This window comes from Pongo pygmaeus, chromosome 1, assembly GCF_028885625.2.
Source record: "Pongo pygmaeus isolate AG05252 chromosome 1, NHGRI_mPonPyg2-v2.0_pri, whole genome shotgun sequence".
Taxonomy (NCBI): Eukaryota; Metazoa; Chordata; class Mammalia; order Primates; family Hominidae; genus Pongo; species Pongo pygmaeus.
Window position 1 is genome coordinate 56867261 of NC_072373.2, and position 18901 is coordinate 56886161.

The 18901-nt window shown below is 37.1% G+C and overlaps 1 long non-coding RNA gene across 1 annotated transcript in view; it reads right to left on the minus strand.

Annotated features, from left to right (window-relative positions):
- Positions 1 to 4162: 4162 nt before the first annotated feature.
- LOC129007961 (uncharacterized) overlaps positions 4163 to 18901 on the minus strand; it is a 36138-nt gene continuing 21399 nt past the window's right edge. Inside the window, exon 3 of the long non-coding RNA XR_008492427.1 lies at positions 4163 to 4497. This is a non-coding gene — a long non-coding RNA (uncharacterized LOC129007961). The remainder of the gene's footprint in view (positions 4498 to 18901) is intronic.

Sequence of the window (18901 nt, forward strand, 5' to 3'; positions counted from 1 at the left end):
AAACAACTTTCTTCATACTTTTACTACACTTAAGCTCTGGATTTCTGTACTTATAATAAAGCACTATTGCATTATTTGGATTCAAATGCTGAAATCTATTATAGCAGTTATATAATATGCAAAATTATCAGTTTAGACAATGTACCGAGGTTCAAGAAGAGGAAAACAAATAGGAAAACCTTAAGAGTCAAGTCAGTTGATAAGGACTCCAAAAGAAAAACACATGGTGGATTTCTGCTTTTAGGTTTTTATCTGGAGCCTATGTACTTACATCTCCTCCTCTGCCTCCCCCTCTTACAGTCCACTGAAAGAATAAAAATGGTAAAAAAAAGAAAACTGCTGTAGGACTACTGGAAAAGAGAGAAAAGGGTACTTTTATACCATTGACATATAAGAAATGTAGAACTTCTGGAGTGTGTGAAACACAGGGAACCACACTGAAACCAAACTAATCAGACTTGCACAGCAGGTAAGTAGGGAGCCTCTTGAGAAGTAAGTAAGTGGGTAATTTCCTCAACTTATCCTGAAAGAGTTTTCATTTTGGAGCAACAGAGGTTTAAACAAGGATGTACTGAGGGCAAGAGATGAGGGTTAAATTATTTTAGAAACTTTACTAGTGACCTATATCATATATTTCCTTAGGTATTTCTTTATATGGATAGTGTACTAAATAAAAAACTAATAGGTTGAGGAGAAAATAAAAATAAAAGTCAAAGGCTATTTAGAAATTATTAAAAGTGGGATAATCATATATGAAAATCTATGGGATGTGTTCAAAGACATATACAGAAAATAATCCAAGTCAAATTAATTTCATAATGTAGCAGAAAGATTGAAAATAAATTAGCTAATCCACGCTTGTCACTTAATGGTTTTGAAGAGTGCTGCATTAAGAAGGATTCTAAAGATGAGTCTGTGCTGACCACTGAGTGTGGCTGTTAAAGAGTAGAGAAAACAGGGTTCAGTGGATTTTGTTGGATGCACTGTATAAAGCCATTAAGAACCAGATTTTTTTTTAATTTTTAAATTATTTTTAAATTTTGCTTTAGGTTCTGGGATACATGTGCAGAACGTGCAGGTTTGTTACATAGGTATACATGTGCCATGGTGGTTTGCTGCACCCATCAACCCATCATCTAGGTTTTAAGCCCCACATGCATTAGGTATTTTTCCTAATGCTCTCCCTCCACTTGCCCCCAACCCCCTGATAGGCCCTGGTGTGTGTTGTTCCCTTCCCTGTGTCCATGTGTTCTCATTGTTCAACTCCCACTTATGAGTGACAACAGGTGGTGTTTGGTTTTCTGTTCCTGTGTTAGTTTGCTGAAAATGATGGCTTCCAGCTTCATCCATGTCCCAGCAAAGGACATGCACTCATCCTTTTTTATGGCTGCATAGCATTCCATGGTGTATATTTGTCATATTTTCTTTATGCAGTCTATCATTGATGGACATTTGCGTTGATTCCAAGTCTTTGCTATTGTAAATAGTGCTGCAATAAACATACGTGTGCATGTGTCTTTATAGTAGAATGATTTGTAATCCTTTGGGTATATGCCCAGTAATGGGATTGCTGGATCAAATGGATTTCTAAGAACCAGATAATTCTTATATTGCTCCAAAGCACAGACTGAGAGGAAGTTTCCCCAATTATTTTTTGAAGCAAGCATAATACTGATACCCAAATCTGAGAAATAAAGTGTTTCAAAAGAAAACTAAAGGCCCGGGCACTGTGGCCTCATTCTTATAATCTCAGCACTTTGGGAGGCTGAGGCAGGAGGATCACTTGTGGTCAGGAGTTTGAGATCAGCCTGGCCAATATGGTGAAATCCTATCTCTACCAAAAAATACAAAAATTAGATGGGCATGGCAGCGTGCACCTGTAGTCCTAGATACTTGGAAGGCTGAGGTGGGAGAATCACTTGAACCCAGGAGGCGGAGGTTGCAGTGAGCAGAGATTGCACTACTGCCCTCCAGCCTGGGTGACAGAGTGAGAGCCTGCCTAAAAAAAAAAAAAAAAGAAAAGAAAAAACTAAAGATAAATTTGTAGACACCTCAAATAAAATATGTTCAAATAGATTTCACCAGTAAACATTGTAAAATAAGCAGAAACATTGTTTACAGTGAAATATAAAATTCTTCACACCTGCAAGTGATAAAAGAAGCTCCTTTCAATTTCTGTTAATCATAAATTAAAGAAATTGTATTACAATTCACAGATAAGGTGGTGAATAATGTCCATTCATCTTTGTCCAGAGCAGCACGGATGATAGTGATGTGGCGGAATTCACCTTTGTGGCTATTTAGTGACCTGTTATCATGTGGGCTGTGAGGAATCAGTAGCATCGACTGAAAGTCTGAGAATAGGTGAAAGCCGAAGTAGGATGCCCAGTACCTGATTTTTAATATGAAACTCTCTTTTGCCTCTTATGTTTTGAGTTGGTTATCTGAGTGCCTGTGTTCCTTGCCCTTTGCTTTCGTGAGATAAGAACTATAATAATTCACCTTTGTTTCCATCTAGGACAGACTTTTCCATAGAGCGGGTGCTAAGAAAACATTTAATTGAATTTAATTAAAGAGGCTTTGGCATAGTAGGAAGTTCACTGATCTTGGAGACAGCGGTTTGGTTTCAAGGCCAGGCTTTGGTCAGGATGCTTCCTTTCCAGCTCAACTAGGACTTCCCCTCTGGGGAGCCTCCTTGCCACCCACTCTACCCTGCATTCTGAATGAGCTCATTCTCTGTGTTTTCCCACAAACCTGTTCTTCCCTTTCTGGGGCACTTAGCACTCTCCTGTGTCTCCTCTGTGAGACAATGAATGCGCTGGGTTCAAACTCTGTCCTCTGAATCCTGTATTTGCAGAGATTAGTACCCCCCATAGTGCTAAAAAATTTGTTACATGAATAAATGGTTTAACTTCTCCGTGCTTAAGTTTTTTCCATCTAAAAATAATGATGTTAATAATACATAATATTGGGGTTTCCAAGAACCTCCCTTAGAAAAAAGGCTACCCCCCTTTCATAAGAACAGCAGTTGTTTGTTATTGAACACTTATTAGATGTTGACTGACCAGACACTTCACATATATTACCATTATGTCCTGTCCTTGTGCCACAATGAGATAGGTGCTATTGTTCCCATTTTACAGGTGTTTGGAGAGGCGAAGGCACTGCCCTAAATCAATAGCAAGCAAGTCAATGGCAGAACTAGGATGTGAATTCCAAGTCTGTAATTTTTCTACTGTAGAATTTAGTCACATGCATTTAGTGTTTCCTTAGGAAACTCCTCTTGGGTTGCCATCAACAGGTCTCCTCGTGGCTATCCTGGCTGTGTCATGATGGTCTCCAAAAGTTTGACTCTGAAAGTTAAGCTACTGAGATCCAGTCCCTAATGCATTACTGGGTACATCGTAAGTGTCTGCTCAATATATAATTGTTGAATAAAATAATGAATTAGTGAATGAAAAGCTTATAGATGATACTAGTAATTTATGAAATAAACCAAGAGACTCTTCATGTATGTGTGGCTAAAGAGTTTTTAAACACAACTAACCTGGGCAACATAAAGAAACCCTCTGTCTCCAAAAATACAAAAATTAGCTAGGAGTAGTGGTGTGTGCCTGTAGTCTCAGCTACTCAGGGGGCTGTGGTGGGAGGTTCATTTGAGCCTACGAGGTCGAGGCCTCAGTGAGCTGCAATAGTGCCATAGGACTTCAGCCTGGGTGACAGAGCGACACCCTGTCTCAAAACAAACAAACAAACAAACATTCACAACTTTAGATGACATATAAATATTCCTAGAAAGGTAAAATTAGAATTGGATTCTCATTTAGTAGTGAAAAATGTGAAATAAGGGATTGATTAGTTAACTAGGGATCTTATTAAAAATGAACATTTCTACATTCCATTTACAGGGTTTGTTATATTTAAACTGTCCATTTATAAATGTGATATACAATGCTTTGGGAATTGTAAATTGCTAACAATACACTTAATATATTATTAAGGAATTGTTTTCTTTTATGTGAAAGTTGAAGAAAGTGTCCTTTGGGATTTGTTGAAACTCAAGGAAGAGAACAGTTTTGAGACTCAGGAAGATCTAAAAAGAAAAGGGCTCTTTTATGCAGGGAAAATAATGTTTTTCTATTTTTTTATTTTTATTTTTATTGTCAGTGTCTCCTTAGAAACAAATCTGGTTGACCAAGCTTTAACAAATAGATTCAACTGGAGTATTTGGCTATTTCAGGGTAGCGACATCCTTAGATTTCCTTAGGTGAGAGTGGCGTATTGTCACGATGCACACGAAGTCTGAAAGGACAGCCAGGAAATTCTGAGCAAGCCCGCAGTGTTCAGGATGAGCAGCAGCTCTGGGGAGCCCGGGCTGATTCTAGTTGCCTGTCATGCTTGTGACTCAGCAGCCCTTTGCTTCCCTCAGTTGATTCCTTCCTGTTCCATCACCGATTCGTTACTCCTTTCTTCTCTCCTTGTTTCTGCCTGTGGCTTCTGCTTATTGCCAGTTATTTTTAAAAATACAAATAAGAAACCATTAGAGGCTTACTGTGTACCAAACAAAGTCTCATTTTTACACTCACAGGGTATAGGGTGTCTTTCTTTTCTGACTATTCATTACCTTAGTCCCCACATTGAGTGCACAGGGAGCCCCAAAGCCATCATATCAGAAAATATTCATGAATGAACAGAAAACTATATATTTCCCACCCAAAACTCCTCCCCACTTATTATTAGTCTTGGTGATTAACAAAGCACTCATATACAATGTAAATGTAATTCAAAGCAAATAGTAACATTTGCAAAAGTTGTAGAATTTAATGAAGTTGTCAACAGAAAAGCCATTGATAAATGAGAATTTGGGAATGTGGCCAGTTAACAATTGGAGAAGATAAAATTGACATGGATCACAACATAATAAACATGCTAAAAAAGAAAGATTTGAGTAGTAAAGTCTTGGAATAATTTTAGAAGTCACGGAATATATTTTTAAAAATGCGAAATGCAACGTGAACCGTATTATCCTAGCATTTTGTTTTGTCCACCTAACTCCATGACTTGACACTTTGTTCATTCTCATACTTGGTATACACTGAAAGCTATAATCTAAATATTAGTAATATTTAAAAATACTTATTTTTATAATTCTGATTTTATTTTTAAGATAAAGTCATAATCATACTTTTGACCATTTGCTCAAAATTTCTGAACTCTGTTTTAGTGGATTTATTTTAGGTGCCAAACAATTATCAATTGCCCTTTTTAAATGACAACATCTTATGCTATTATTTTTCTAATTTTACGGGTGAGGCAAATGAAGTCCAGAGAGGTTCACTCACTTGCTTTAAGGTTTTTTGTTGGTCACTGAGAGAACTGGGATTAGAATGTAGGCACTAAGACTTCACGTACCACATTCTTAAATCTAAGTTAAACTGTCCTTATGCCCTATCAATTCCCTTTTTATATCTCAAATTCAAATTTTCAGGAAAGGTTCTTTTAGGCTGGCTTATTACTATTTGGCCTAGAGTACCCCTGTTTGCCACATCTCTGGTTCCAGAACATTCCTATGCTGCTGTCAGTCTCCAAGTAGCTCTTCTGAAGTTAGTGCCCAAATCTCTGGTTCAATCAGTTGCCACTAGTTTAATGGCAAGTTTATATAATGCATGGCTACTTACTCTCAAGGAATTGTCTTTAACCATTTGGAAAGATACTTTGGTTGTGGCACTCATTTTACGTCTTCTCAAAAAGGAACAAATAAACTCAAGAGCTTCTGCACAGCAAAAGAAACTACCATCAGAGTGAACAGGCAACCTACAAAATGGGAGAAAATTTTCACAACCTACTCATCTGACAAAGGGCTAATATCCAGAATCTACAATGAACACAAACACATTTACAAGAAAAAAACAAACAACCCCATCAAAAAGTGGGTGAAGGATATGAACAGACACTTCTCAAAAGAAGACATTTATGCAGCCAAAAGACACATGAAAACATGCTCATCATCACTGGCCATCAGAGAAATGCAAATCAAAACCACAATGAGATACCATCTCACACCAGTTAGAATGGCAATCATTAAAAAGTCAGGAAACAACAGGTGCTGGAGAGGATGTGGAGAAATAGGAACACTTTTACACTGTTGGTGGGACTGTAAACTAGTTCAGCCATTGGGGAAGTCAGTGTGGCGATTCCTCAGGGATCTAGAACTAGAAATACCATTTGACCCAGCCATCCCATTACTGGGTATATACCCAAAGGACTATAAATCATGCTGCTATAAAGACACATGCACACGTATGTTTATTGCGGCACTATTCACAATAGCAAAGACTTGGAACCAACCCAACTGTCCAACAATGATAGACTGGGTTAAGAAAATGTGGCACATATACACCATGGAATACTATGCAGCCATAAAAAATGATGAGTTCATGTCCTTTGTAGGGACATGGATGAAATTGGAAATCATCATTCTCAGCAAACTATCGCAAGGACAAAAAACCAAACACCACATGTTCTCACTCATAGACGGGAATTGAACAAAGAGAACACATGGACACAGGAAGGGGAACATCACACTCTGGGGACTGTTGTGGGGTGGGGGGAGGGGGAAGGGATAGCATTAGGAGATATACCTAATGCTAAATGGGTGTGCAGCACACCAGCATGGCACGTGTATACATATGTAACTAACCTGCACATTGTGCACATGTACCCTAAAACTTAAAGTATAATAATAAAAATAAATAAATAAAAAAATGAAAAAAAAAGGATTAGACAATTAAAAAAAAAACAAAAACCAAAAAGGAACAAATAATACACAGGCTCCTGGCACGGCCTATTTAATTTCTACGTTTTTGAATATGCTATCTAAATAGAAGATTTGCTCATAGCTTTACCTTCTTTGTTGGTAACTGAGAGAACTGGGATAAGAATGTAGGCACTAAGACTTCACAGGAATGAATATAAACAGAAGGCATCATTATTCTACCCGCTGTTCCACACAGTCCATCTCTCTCTCTCAAGGACTATGTTAATTGTGCTACTTGAAAACTGGTTTTGCTATTTTGAAAACTGGTTTTGCTGTTCTGAAATACATTTTAGAAATCTTTGGTATGTTCAGTATTATATGATTGAGTGTAGGCATTAACATAGGTCAGACTTTTATCTTTTTCAAGTCCCCAAGCTTTTTACAAAATAAGAATTAGGCTCTTGGTGATTTTTGAGTGATATATGTTCATGGAGTTAGAGAAACATGAATAGCTACTTGGGGCCCTTACAAACTGAAAGTCATCTAAGACTTATAAACGATAAAATCTGTGACAAATTATTAATAGGCCCAAATAATCTCTTTAGCTTTCACTTTACAGTCCTGCTAATAACATCTTACTTTTATGTAGGATATTATGACTTGAGAATTTTCTTACATTCATTATCTCATTCACGGTCACAAAACTATATGATGTAGAAAAGGCAAATGGCATTACTCTGTTTTTAAGGTGAGGATACTGAGGTTGTTCTGATGTCTAGCAGTGACAGTCCAACACTAGAATAATTCCCTCAACTCCTGGTTCAGTGCATTTTCCACTCCCCATAATAAAGAAGGAGAATAAGATGATAATGAAGAAAAGAAGAAAGATACCTAATAATTGTTAAATACCAACCATGTGCTTAATACACTATTTAAGAAAGTTAATTTTCAATTATTTTGCATATTAAAGTTGCAGAATACATGCTTTAAATTCTTTTCTCTGTATCAGCAAGATCAATATATCTAATTTATAAGTGAAGAAATTGTAGAATATTAAACAATGTAGACACATTAGGAAAATCAGTTGGGAAATTAATTAGAATAGTTATGTGTTTATCATCAGGTAATTATTAAAATAATTAACAAAAGGGGATTTACCCAGACTAATTAGTTGTGTCTTTTACCCAGGGCAGCTGTTAGAATTTTGTCAGATTTTCTCGTCTTGCTTCAGCAATAAGTTTTATTTTAATATTTTCTTAGTTAAAATTGGCTTATTAATTATGGTAAATCACATAGGTCAGAACAGTTTTTACACTGCTCTTATTGGGAAAAATAATACTTTGTCCTAAGCATTTAATAGTAATAATTTTTAAAAAGTTAAAAACAAAACAAAATAACACCAGCTGGAGAAGACTCACCCTTGGGGTGATCGGTAGCTTATCATACACTTTTTGCATCTTATGCTCAAAATCATTGGCATGCAGTATATTACATTTAATCATAGTTCAGGCTCCAGGACTTTTTTCTGTGGGGTGCTACAGAGAGAACAATAATAAAAAAATTGTGAGTCTCTGCATTTCTGACTCATTCTTTTTATTCTTCTTTACATCATGTATTCAGAAAAGAGTGGTTTCTGCGGAATGGTTGATTACGGTAATAATTATAACTCATAGTTTTATTATAGGCAATTATTTGAGGTGGAAAATTCCTGAAATTTGGACTAATGTTATCTTATTACCCATTTCATATTGAAACCGAATTTATTGGCTGAAAAATTTAGCTTATAAACCCCTTTTGACAAGCTCCTGAAATAAATCAAGGCTTTTTTTAGATACATGTCCCTGCCATGAGTGCTTATCGGAATGACATTTTTGTGACTCTTGGCACATTAAAGTTTCTGGTTTTCCTGACTGGTCATTTGAGGACAAATTAAGAAAAGATTGAGGATAAAGAAAAAAATGACTCTGAAGGCAGTTGTACTTAATTCTAAGATATAAAGAAAGGCTGTGGAAATATCATGTCTGAATTTAAAACAGAAATTACTTGTGACTTTCTGAGACTAATTGACAGGCAGAGAGTTTGCTTGGGATTTAAGTAGCCATTTTGTCAAGCAAAACACATGCAACAAAACATGTCATTCCACTGAATAGGACTTAAACATGGCTCAACTGTATTAATATCTTATACATAATATTTCATTTATCATTATTTTATGAAAATATTAAGTTTTGGTCATATATTTGATTTATTTAACTTTATATAACTAAATTATCCCAACATAGATTAAATAGAATTTCTGGCTAAGTTTTCAACTTTTATCACTCTTGTATGTTATTTTTTGTTAAGCCCATCAAAATCTTATGTTTAACAAAATGTAATTTAACCAACTGAAAAACATTGAGAATATTTACCTTTAAGGTTTATATTGTATTTTTAAATATTTTAAATAAAATGGTGTTTGCTATATCAGCAATTTAGGCATAACGGTATTTATGACATCAAAGAAAAAATCTTGCAGTTTGTTTAAGTGAGAGGTGCTGTAAGGTTGGGGAAAAAACATGAGGTTTACATCCTTATTGTATTATTTACCATCTTTGATATCTGAGGCAATAATTTAATTAGTCTGGGTCCATGTTCCCTCAACTATAAAATAATCTTTATTGCAGATGGTGCCTAGGCATATGCTGGATGTTCTGTAAATATTAATTTCTGTCTTCTCGTGTATTTAATATATGTGATATTTTATTTTTTAAAAATGTGATTATATGAATAAATAGCCTTTTTAAATTCCAAAAAGTTATATATATTGTTCATATTATAGTTGTTTCATAAATTTGTTTTTAGGATCAATTAGTCAAAAATCCTGTCTTTTCAAAACTCTTTTTTTTCACTGTTACCAGTTAACTTTGTATTCATACTACACATATGGATTCACATTCTGGACTAGCAGTGCTTATTAGCCATGTATCCTGCTAAAATCCATGTGTGTACATGCCACACATTTCGTACACCAGGTACGGAGCGTGGAACATACTAAACGGGCGGGTCAAGTCTACGCACGATGAGACTAGTTGGAAGACGTGTAGCTTCTGAATTTAAATGAAGGTATGGAGATTGCAGCTCTGACTTGGACAGACGGAGCAGCATGCAGAGGCTCACATCATGAATTTTAGCTCCAGATCAACTGCAAGAACAAATCAGCAATCCTGAGAGGACCCACAGATCCTCTGAAGGAAGCAGACTGCTCTTGCAGGACCCGGGAGACACCCCAAATACTGTGAATGCCCCAACTGCGGAAGTGGGAAAGGGAGATCCTCTTCTCCTGAACACACACACCCACTGGCGAAACTGAAAGTGCTGGCATCCATGGCTGAGAGACCCATAGATGGTTCACATCATAGGACTCTGTGCAGACAATCCCTTCCCAGTACCAGCCTGGAGTGGGTAGACTTGCTGGATGGCTAGACCCAGAAGAGAGATAACAATCACTACAGCTTGGCTCTCAGGAAGCCACATCCATAGGAAAAGGGGGAGAATACTACATCAAGGGAACACCCTGTGGGATGAAAGAATTTGAACAACAGCCTCCAACCCTAGACTTTCCCTTTGACAGAGCCTACCCAAATGAGAAGGAACCAGAAAACCAACTCTGGTAATAGAACAAGGCTCTTTAACACCCCCACACCCCCTACAAAATCAAACTAGTTCACCAGCGATGGATCCAAACCGAGAAGAAATCCCGATTTACCTGAAAAATAATTCAGGAGGTTAGTTATTAAGCTAATCAGGGAGGCACCAGAGAAAGGTGAAGCCCAATGTAAGGAAATCCAAAAAATGATACAAGAAATATTCAAGAAAATAGTTAGGTTAAATAACAAAACAACCAAAACTTCAGGATACATTGGACACACTTATAGAAATGCAAAATGCCCTGGAAAGTCTCAGCAATAGAATTGAATAGTAGAAGAAATAAATTCAGAGCTGGAAGACAAGGTCTTTGAATTAACCCAATCCAACAAAGACAAAGAAAAAATAAGAAAATATGAACAAGGCCTCCAAGAAGTCTGGGATTATGTTAAATGATCAAACCTAAGAATAATCGGTGTTTCTGAGGAAGAAGATAGATCTAAAAGTTTGGAAAACATATTTGGGGTAATAATCAAATAAAACTTCCCTGGCCTTGCTAGAGACCTAGACATCCAAATACAAGCAGCACAAACAATACCTGGGAAATTCATCGCAAAAAGATCATCACCTAGGCACATTGTCATCAGGTTATCTAAAGTTAAGATGAAGGAGAGAATCTTCAGAGCTGTGAGACATAAACACCAGGCAACCTATAAAGGAAAACCTATCAGATTAACGGCAGATTTCTCAGCAGAAACCCTACAAGCTAGAAGGGATTGGGGGCCTATCTTCAGCTTCCTCACACAAAACAATTATTAGCCAAGAATTTTGTATCCAGAAGGAAAGATACAGTCTTTTTCAGACAAACAATGCTGAGATAATTTGCCACTACCAAGCCACCACTACAAGATTTTGGCTCTAAATCTTGAAACAAATCTTGGAAACACATCAAAACAGAACCTCTTTAAAGCATAAATCACACAGGACCTATAAAACAAAGCATGTTAAAAAGCAAAAACAAAATACAGAAAAACCAAAGTACACAGGCAATAGATAGCATGATGAATGCAACGGTACCTCACATCTCAATACTAACATTGGAGCCTAAATGCTCCACTAGACGGGTTGTCAAGTCTGAAAGCCAACAAAGAAACAATGGATTTAAACAAATGAACTTTACAGATATATACAGAACATTTCATCCAACAACTGCAGAATACACATTCTATTCAACAGCACATGGAACTTTCTCCTAGATAGACCATATGATAGGCCATAAAACGAGCCCCAATAAGTTTAAGAAAATTGAAATTATATCAAGCACTTTCTCAGACCACAGTGAAATAAAACTGGCAACCAACTCCAAAAGGAACCTTCAAAACCAGCAAATACATGGACATTAAATAATCTGCTCCTGAATGATCCTTGGGTCAAAAACAAAATCAAGATGGAAATTTAAAAATTCTCCAAACTGAACGACAATAATGACACAACGTATCAAAACCTCTGGGATACAGTAAAGGTGGTGTTAAGAGGAAAGTTCATAGCCCTAAAGACCTACATCAAAAAGACTGAAAGAGCACAAACTGACATTCTAGGGTCACACCTCAAGGAACTAGGGAAACAACAAACCAAACCCAAACCCAGCAGAATAAAGGAGATAACCAAGATCAGAGCAGAACTAAATGAAATGGAAACAACAACAATAAAAAAATACAAAAGAGAAATGAAACAAAAATCTGGTTCTTTGAATAGAGAAAATTAATAGACCTTAGCAAGATTAACCAGGAAAAGAAGAGAGAAAATTCAAATAACCTCATTAAGAAACGAAACAAGAGATATTACAACTGGCACCACTGAAATACAAAAGATCATTCAAGGCTACTATGAACATGATTATGCAGATAAACTAGTAAACCTTGAAGGATGGATAAATTCCTGAAAAAATACAACCCTCCTAGCTTAAATCAGGAAGAATTAGATACCCTGAACAGACCAATAACAAGCAGTGAGATTGAAATGTAATTTAAAATTTACCAACAAAAAAAGTCCAGGGTCAGATGGATTCACAGCAGAATTCTACCAGACATTCAAAGAAGAATTGGTACTAATCCTCTTGACACTATTCCACAAGATAGAGAAAGAAGGAACCCTCCCTAACTCATTCTATGAAGCCAGCATCACCCTAATATCAAAACCAGGAAAAGACATAACCAAAATAGAAAACTACAGACCAATATCTTTGATGAACATAGATGCTAAAATCCTTAACAAAATACTAGCTAAGTGAATCCAACAAAATATCAAAAAGATAATCCACCATGATCAAGTGGATATCAGAGATATCACTTTAAAGAACTGGTTCTCAACAAGATGGATTTTGCCTCTAGAAGATATTTGGCAATGCCTGGAGATATTTTTGATTGACTTACATGTTCTTACTCGTTTTTCCTTCTCAAATTCCTCCTTCTACTCTACCCTACCCTACGCCAAGCCAATCCTATTTTCATTTAGTCTTATTGAAGTGAACTATGTCAAAACCATGAAACAAAATATAATCATGCATTTAGAAGGTAAATGTTAACAGGAGACACAGGAGAGGGTATGTATGTGCTACTGGCATTGGGGCATAGAGGCCAGTGATGCAGTTAAACATTCTACAAGGCACAAGACAGCCTGCCATAACAGAAAATTATCTAGTAGAAAATGTCAATAGTGCTAAGTTTGAGAAACTTTGCTTTAAAAAGACCAACTGGCTTTGAAATTAGTGAGTCTTGATTATAAGGGATTGAAGGTATTAATATATCATGAAAAATGTCCTGGTTAGAATAATGAAAATTAGGATTTTTTTAAAAGATAAACTTTGGCAATACCTATCCAAGCAGTGTTCAGGGGAACTTTCATTCCTTCAACAAATATTTATTGAATGCTTACTGTGAGCCATACTACATTCTAGGAGTTCAACGTGAGTTATGGCATTATTTCGTGTCTTCTTCCTTATTAAGGAGATGGACCCATAAGTCCGTTAGACCTGCTATTATCAAACATCCAAATAATAAAATTAACTGCACCTGCTTCCCATTCTGAGCCTAGGTTTACCAAGCTTCTTTGAAAATTTTGTTTCCGTGAAGCATGTGTCCAAAAAAAGATTGTACTATTTAGGCCAATGACCCTATTCGACTGACAATTACATTTATCTGTGTGAAGTAATCCATTAGCATTCGTTTCATATGGGTTTGTTTTGCATAACTTAGCATTCCTGAGTTTTATCACTCTAAGACATTGGTGAGGTCCAGTTTCTGGTCCTACATGGTTGTGTGCCAGCGACCCCAGATAGTGAGTAATTTTCTGAGGTACATATGAATGTGGGCCTCAGTGAATGGCCATCTATTTTTTTCTAGGGTCCTACTCTTTCTCAGCATGTTCTTTAATTGAACTTCTAACAGTAAATTATTTATTCTTAAAAGGAAAAGAAGAATAGATTAAGACATTAAACTTCTTAGTGCTTACATACTTATTTTTAGGCATGTTGTTAACATTAATTTTTTGATGATTGAGATTTGTATAGCTTATTGCAATCACGAGCTCAATAATTTTTATTAAAAAAGGTATTACCCGGCTCAAAATAATGCCTTTTTTTCTCTAATTCCTGCAGCATTTATTGTTGGAATATTTACTTTTAGACTTAATCACATTCCAGCTTTTGTTGCTATTCAAATGTATATGTATTTAAGTTACAACAAAAGTGGAATGTCAACTTCAAGAGTGCACGAAACAGGGTTTGTAACTTCTTGTGAACTTCTAGGACTTTCTTTATACTGGGTACCACCTAGGTACTCAGTGAAACTGGCTACTGTTTACTCAGCATCTACCGGGCATCAAGTGCTTTGTAGAAATTCTCTCACTAGCATTGAATGTGTTCAGATTTATTATGTGTTTTGGAGATCTGCATATAAGTGAAATGACTCAGATTAGAGTTCAGAAAAAATGCTTATATTGTTTTATATAAAATGAATATGACTCCATCTCTATCTCACAATCTGCGGCAGCCTATTTTTTTTCCTTTTTTTCCCATATCACCAGACATCCCTTTGGACCCCCAGGGTTATCTACTTAGTCTAATGAGACTGTCCCAAGTTTCTATCTCCAGAAAATTGAGAGAATTGGCTGAATGGCATCATTCTGAGTTGCTATTGCAAATGTTGCTGCTCTTGGTGTTACATCTGAAACCTAGGTGAGTCTGGGCAGACCAGAGCAAATGTCCTTTCACTGAGATTGTGGCCAATCCACACAGTAGTTCTTCAGAGGGCTGCATCAGGGTGGAAAGTCAGTAGCCACAGTCTGTGTTTAGAACCAGATGTTTCTTACTAGATTTCTACAAACAGGAACACAATCTCACCCTAAAAGCACTACTAAAGGAGACTCCAACATTCAGACAAGGTAAGTCCAGTAATCCACAGGATATTTTCCAACATCTTGCCCCACTGGCTAGTATACCAGAGGTAGAGAGATTTACTACATCTCTGACCACCCCCAGAGACCTGGAACACTTGGCTCTTCCTACCCTCTTCTGTCCCAGTGCATTACTTTAGGAAGAGTCCAACTTGATTGTTACTTTTCCTTTGAAAGCATCTGAAAAAAGAGAATGCTTATTGATAGTCACCTTTCAGATTTAGTCAATTTGTTAGGGTGAGAACTCAGTTTGCTGCACATGTTTCACACACTATTGGACAACAGCAGGGTAGCCACTGGAAGTACAAAGGGAAGATCTACCAAACCCATTTTGGCTTATTTTAATGCAACAATTAATAAGCCTTGGTTTTAAAACAAAAGATGAGTCTGAGACAAATGCTGAAGTGCAAATGCAAAAGTGAATAGGACATCAAAACAACAGGCAAAAACCTGGACCACTCAGGGAAACTGGGATGTAAACTCACTCTAAGGAAAAGGGTCCTTGTCATATCCAGGAAAGAAAAAGAAGGTCAGTATTGCTAAAATGCGTTGAGCAATGGCTAGAGCAGTAGGAGATGAGATCACAGAGGTGGAGATGAGCCAGATAGTGCAGGGCTTCTAGGCCATGGTAAAGGTTTTGGATTTTATTCTAGTTATAATGGAAAGTAATGGGAGGATGTTCACCAGGGAAGCAACATGATCTAATTTGCATTTTGTAAGCAAATCAGCTTGCTTATGAAGTTCTATATTCTACACAAAAGCAAACCAATTCTTGCTTTTGTGTAGAATATAGAATTTTTGGTAAAAGAGTGATGGATGGGCAAACAGAAGGAAATTTCAGCAGCCCAAGGTAAAGATGATAACGGCTTGGACTACCATGATAAAGAATGGAAAGAAATGGTTAGATCTAGGATATATTTTGGGGCTGCTGATGAGATTAATTTGGGGTGTGAGAAAAAAGGTAACCATTAGGTTTCCAGCTTGAGCAACTGGGTAAGCTATTGTGTCATTTGCTGATGAAGGGAAGATGGTGGAAGAACATATATGGTAGGGAAGCAAGAATTCTGTTTTGGACATATGAAAATAGAAATGAATGCCATTTTTAGAGAATTCAAGGGAGAGGCTGGAACTGTAAATATAGATTTTTGAGAATGAATATAAAGGTTGTATCTAAAGATGTGAAGAATGAACTCACAAAGAGCAATTAGTTAGGCAAGAACACCAGAACAATGTGATGCTACAAAAGAAGAAAATGCTTCAAAGGGAAGGGAGTATTATAGTAGCTGTGTGCTGCTGAGGGCTTAAGGGCAGAGAAGTGACATTGGATTGGACATGATGGAGATTGTTGATGATCTTGTTTAGAACAGTTTCTGTGGAATGGTGGGGACAAAGTCCAGTTAGATCAAATTGAAGAGAGAATAGGAAGTGAGAAAATGGAGAGTATGACTTTAGACATCACTTTGGATGTTTCTCTTGGAAAGGAAGCAGATAAATTAGGTTGTAGCTGCAAAGGAGGTGTGAACAAGGGAACATCTCTTTCACCATTCATTCATTCATCCATCCATCCATCCATCCATCCATCCATCCATCCATCCATCCATTCATCTATTTATCCATCCATTCTTCCCTTATGTATAATAATCCGATTGACAGATAGGCGGTAATTATATACATCAAGTCCTTGAAAAAGTCATAGGGGATCCAGAGCACAAGGGGACAATCATCTATGAGCAGGAATACCTTATCTATTGAGAGAGGAGGAGGAAAGGTAGAATTTACTAGTAGGAAAGATATATTTAATGGTAGGAAAATGAGGGCGTTCCCATTGCATTCTTTCTCCTTGCTTAATGAGGTATGAGGTCATTAGCAAATACTGAGAAGGATAGTCAGGAGTGTCATATATTCGAGAAGGAAGAAAAATGTGTGAAATAGTAATTTGGGTAGTAGGGGAACAAATATACCAGAAAAGAGTAGTGCAACGCCCACCAGTGTTGAATGTCCATTTAAGATTTGAGGTCATGAATGTAACAATGGAATTTTTAGCTTTATTGTGTGTTTTCTTCATTTTTGAGTTAGATGCAGAATATACAAAATGCTGTATTTAAATAGGGCCAGGGCTGGGCACCGTGGCTCGCGCCTATAATCCCAGCACTTTGGGAGGCCAAGGTAGGTGGATCACCAGGGGTCAGGAGTTTGAGACCATCCTGGTCAACATGGTGAAACCCTGTTTCTACTAAAAATACAAAAATGAGCGAGGCATGGTGGTGGGCACCTGCAATCCCAGCTACTCGGGAGGCTGAGGCAGGAGACTTGCTTGAACCCAGGAGGCAGAGTTTGCAGTGAGCCAAGATTGCACCATTGCATTCCAGCCTGCAGCCTGGGCAACAGAGTGAGACTCTGTCTCAAAAAAAAAAAAAAAAAAAAAAAGGCCAGCATTTTTGCTGAGTCCTACAGAGAGAAGAAGGTGTATAAGAGCAGTGGCATAACGAAAGTGTGGGCAGTGGGGGTGGTTTACCACGGAGCAGAGTTTTCCAGCATTGGCAATATTTAGAATCAGCAGCCTGTGGTAATAATAAACAGCATTTGGACTTTTAGTTGGTTTTATTATTGTTTTAAAATTCTCTTTAGGCAATATACCCTTTATTGCCTTCACCTGAGAAGGATGACTCCTACTATGAACCCTTCCTGGGCCCCTATAAGGGAGTTACGAATATTTACAGAGAATGGGAAGGAGGGTTATGTTGACTAATATGGAATCCAAAGAGATGAATAAATCTTCTACCTCCAAAGGCTATTTCTTAATTAAAAAAAAATCCTTTCACATTAGGTACCCCTCATACTTATAATGCTATCTAAGAAATATTATCTCCATTTTACAAATAAGGAATGGAGGAGGTTCACAGATGTTATGTAAATTGCTTGGGCCAGTGGATGAGCACTAGGCATGGTTGTAAAATTCTAGACTCTTTTCATCCATGGCTTTTGTGCTTTTCTCTCCACTGAGGTACCTTTCCTCAGCAGAGGAAGTCCTTTCATTTTTCTCATGTCAAAAAGCCAAAGGCTATCATAGGAGAATTTATGATTACTATCAGGATTGTTGGTTAAATATAAGAATGTGAGGCTGGTAAATATAGTTTATTTATATAAATACACAGTAGGAGACTTTATCTCTTTAATATGTGATCCAGAAAATAGAATTTGTAAAGCTGACGATGAGCATTTTACATCTACTCAGGGTTACAAGACAATCAGTTCCATGTGGCCCTTTCTGATGCCATTTCACCTCCTTCCCCCTAAGAGATGGTGTTTAGCATGTATGTATGTGTCTCTGTGTGTGTGTGTGTGTGTGTGTGTAGCAGGTAGCATCTGCAAAACTTCATTGTACACTTGTGAAGCAATGAATGTGGAAAAGCAAAACAATCTTAGTATTATGAAAATAGTTTTGATCTTGTAGATTCCCTGAAAGAAGAGTCTTAGGGAGCCTCTAGGGTTCTTCAGGCCACGCATATGTCCTAGAACCACTACTCTAAGATACATATTGAGTGGAATTTTGTGATTGTATGTGAAGGACTGAATGATATACCATCCCAAAATATGCTGGGTTAATATATTGACTACGTTGAGTTGAAAACATTGGAGAAATGATAGTTTCAGAAAGGTCTGGCTGACCTGTCTCTTCCTGCAGGCAGCAAGCCATAAAGATTCCTCTGGGAGGAGTACCCTCCCAGTACCAGAGCTAGAAAATAGTCCTTATCGCCACAGACTGGGAACTGGAAGCTACAGTGAACCTGAATATAGTTACTGTCCCTAGCCAGATTTCCTTTTGTCCTGTCATTTCTTCTCAAATTTGTCATTATTTGTCTAAAAAGTATAGAAGCATCTTTTTTTGGCCACTTCTTTGGATTGTTTTGTGAAGTCCCCATGTACATGCAAAACTAATAAAATGTGTACGCTTTTGTTTTGTTAATCTGCCTGGTGTCAATTTGGTTTATAGATTCAGCTGAAGGGCCCATGTAAGAGCTTAAAGATGATTAGAGGTGATCTCTGACTCCCCTAATTATGGTG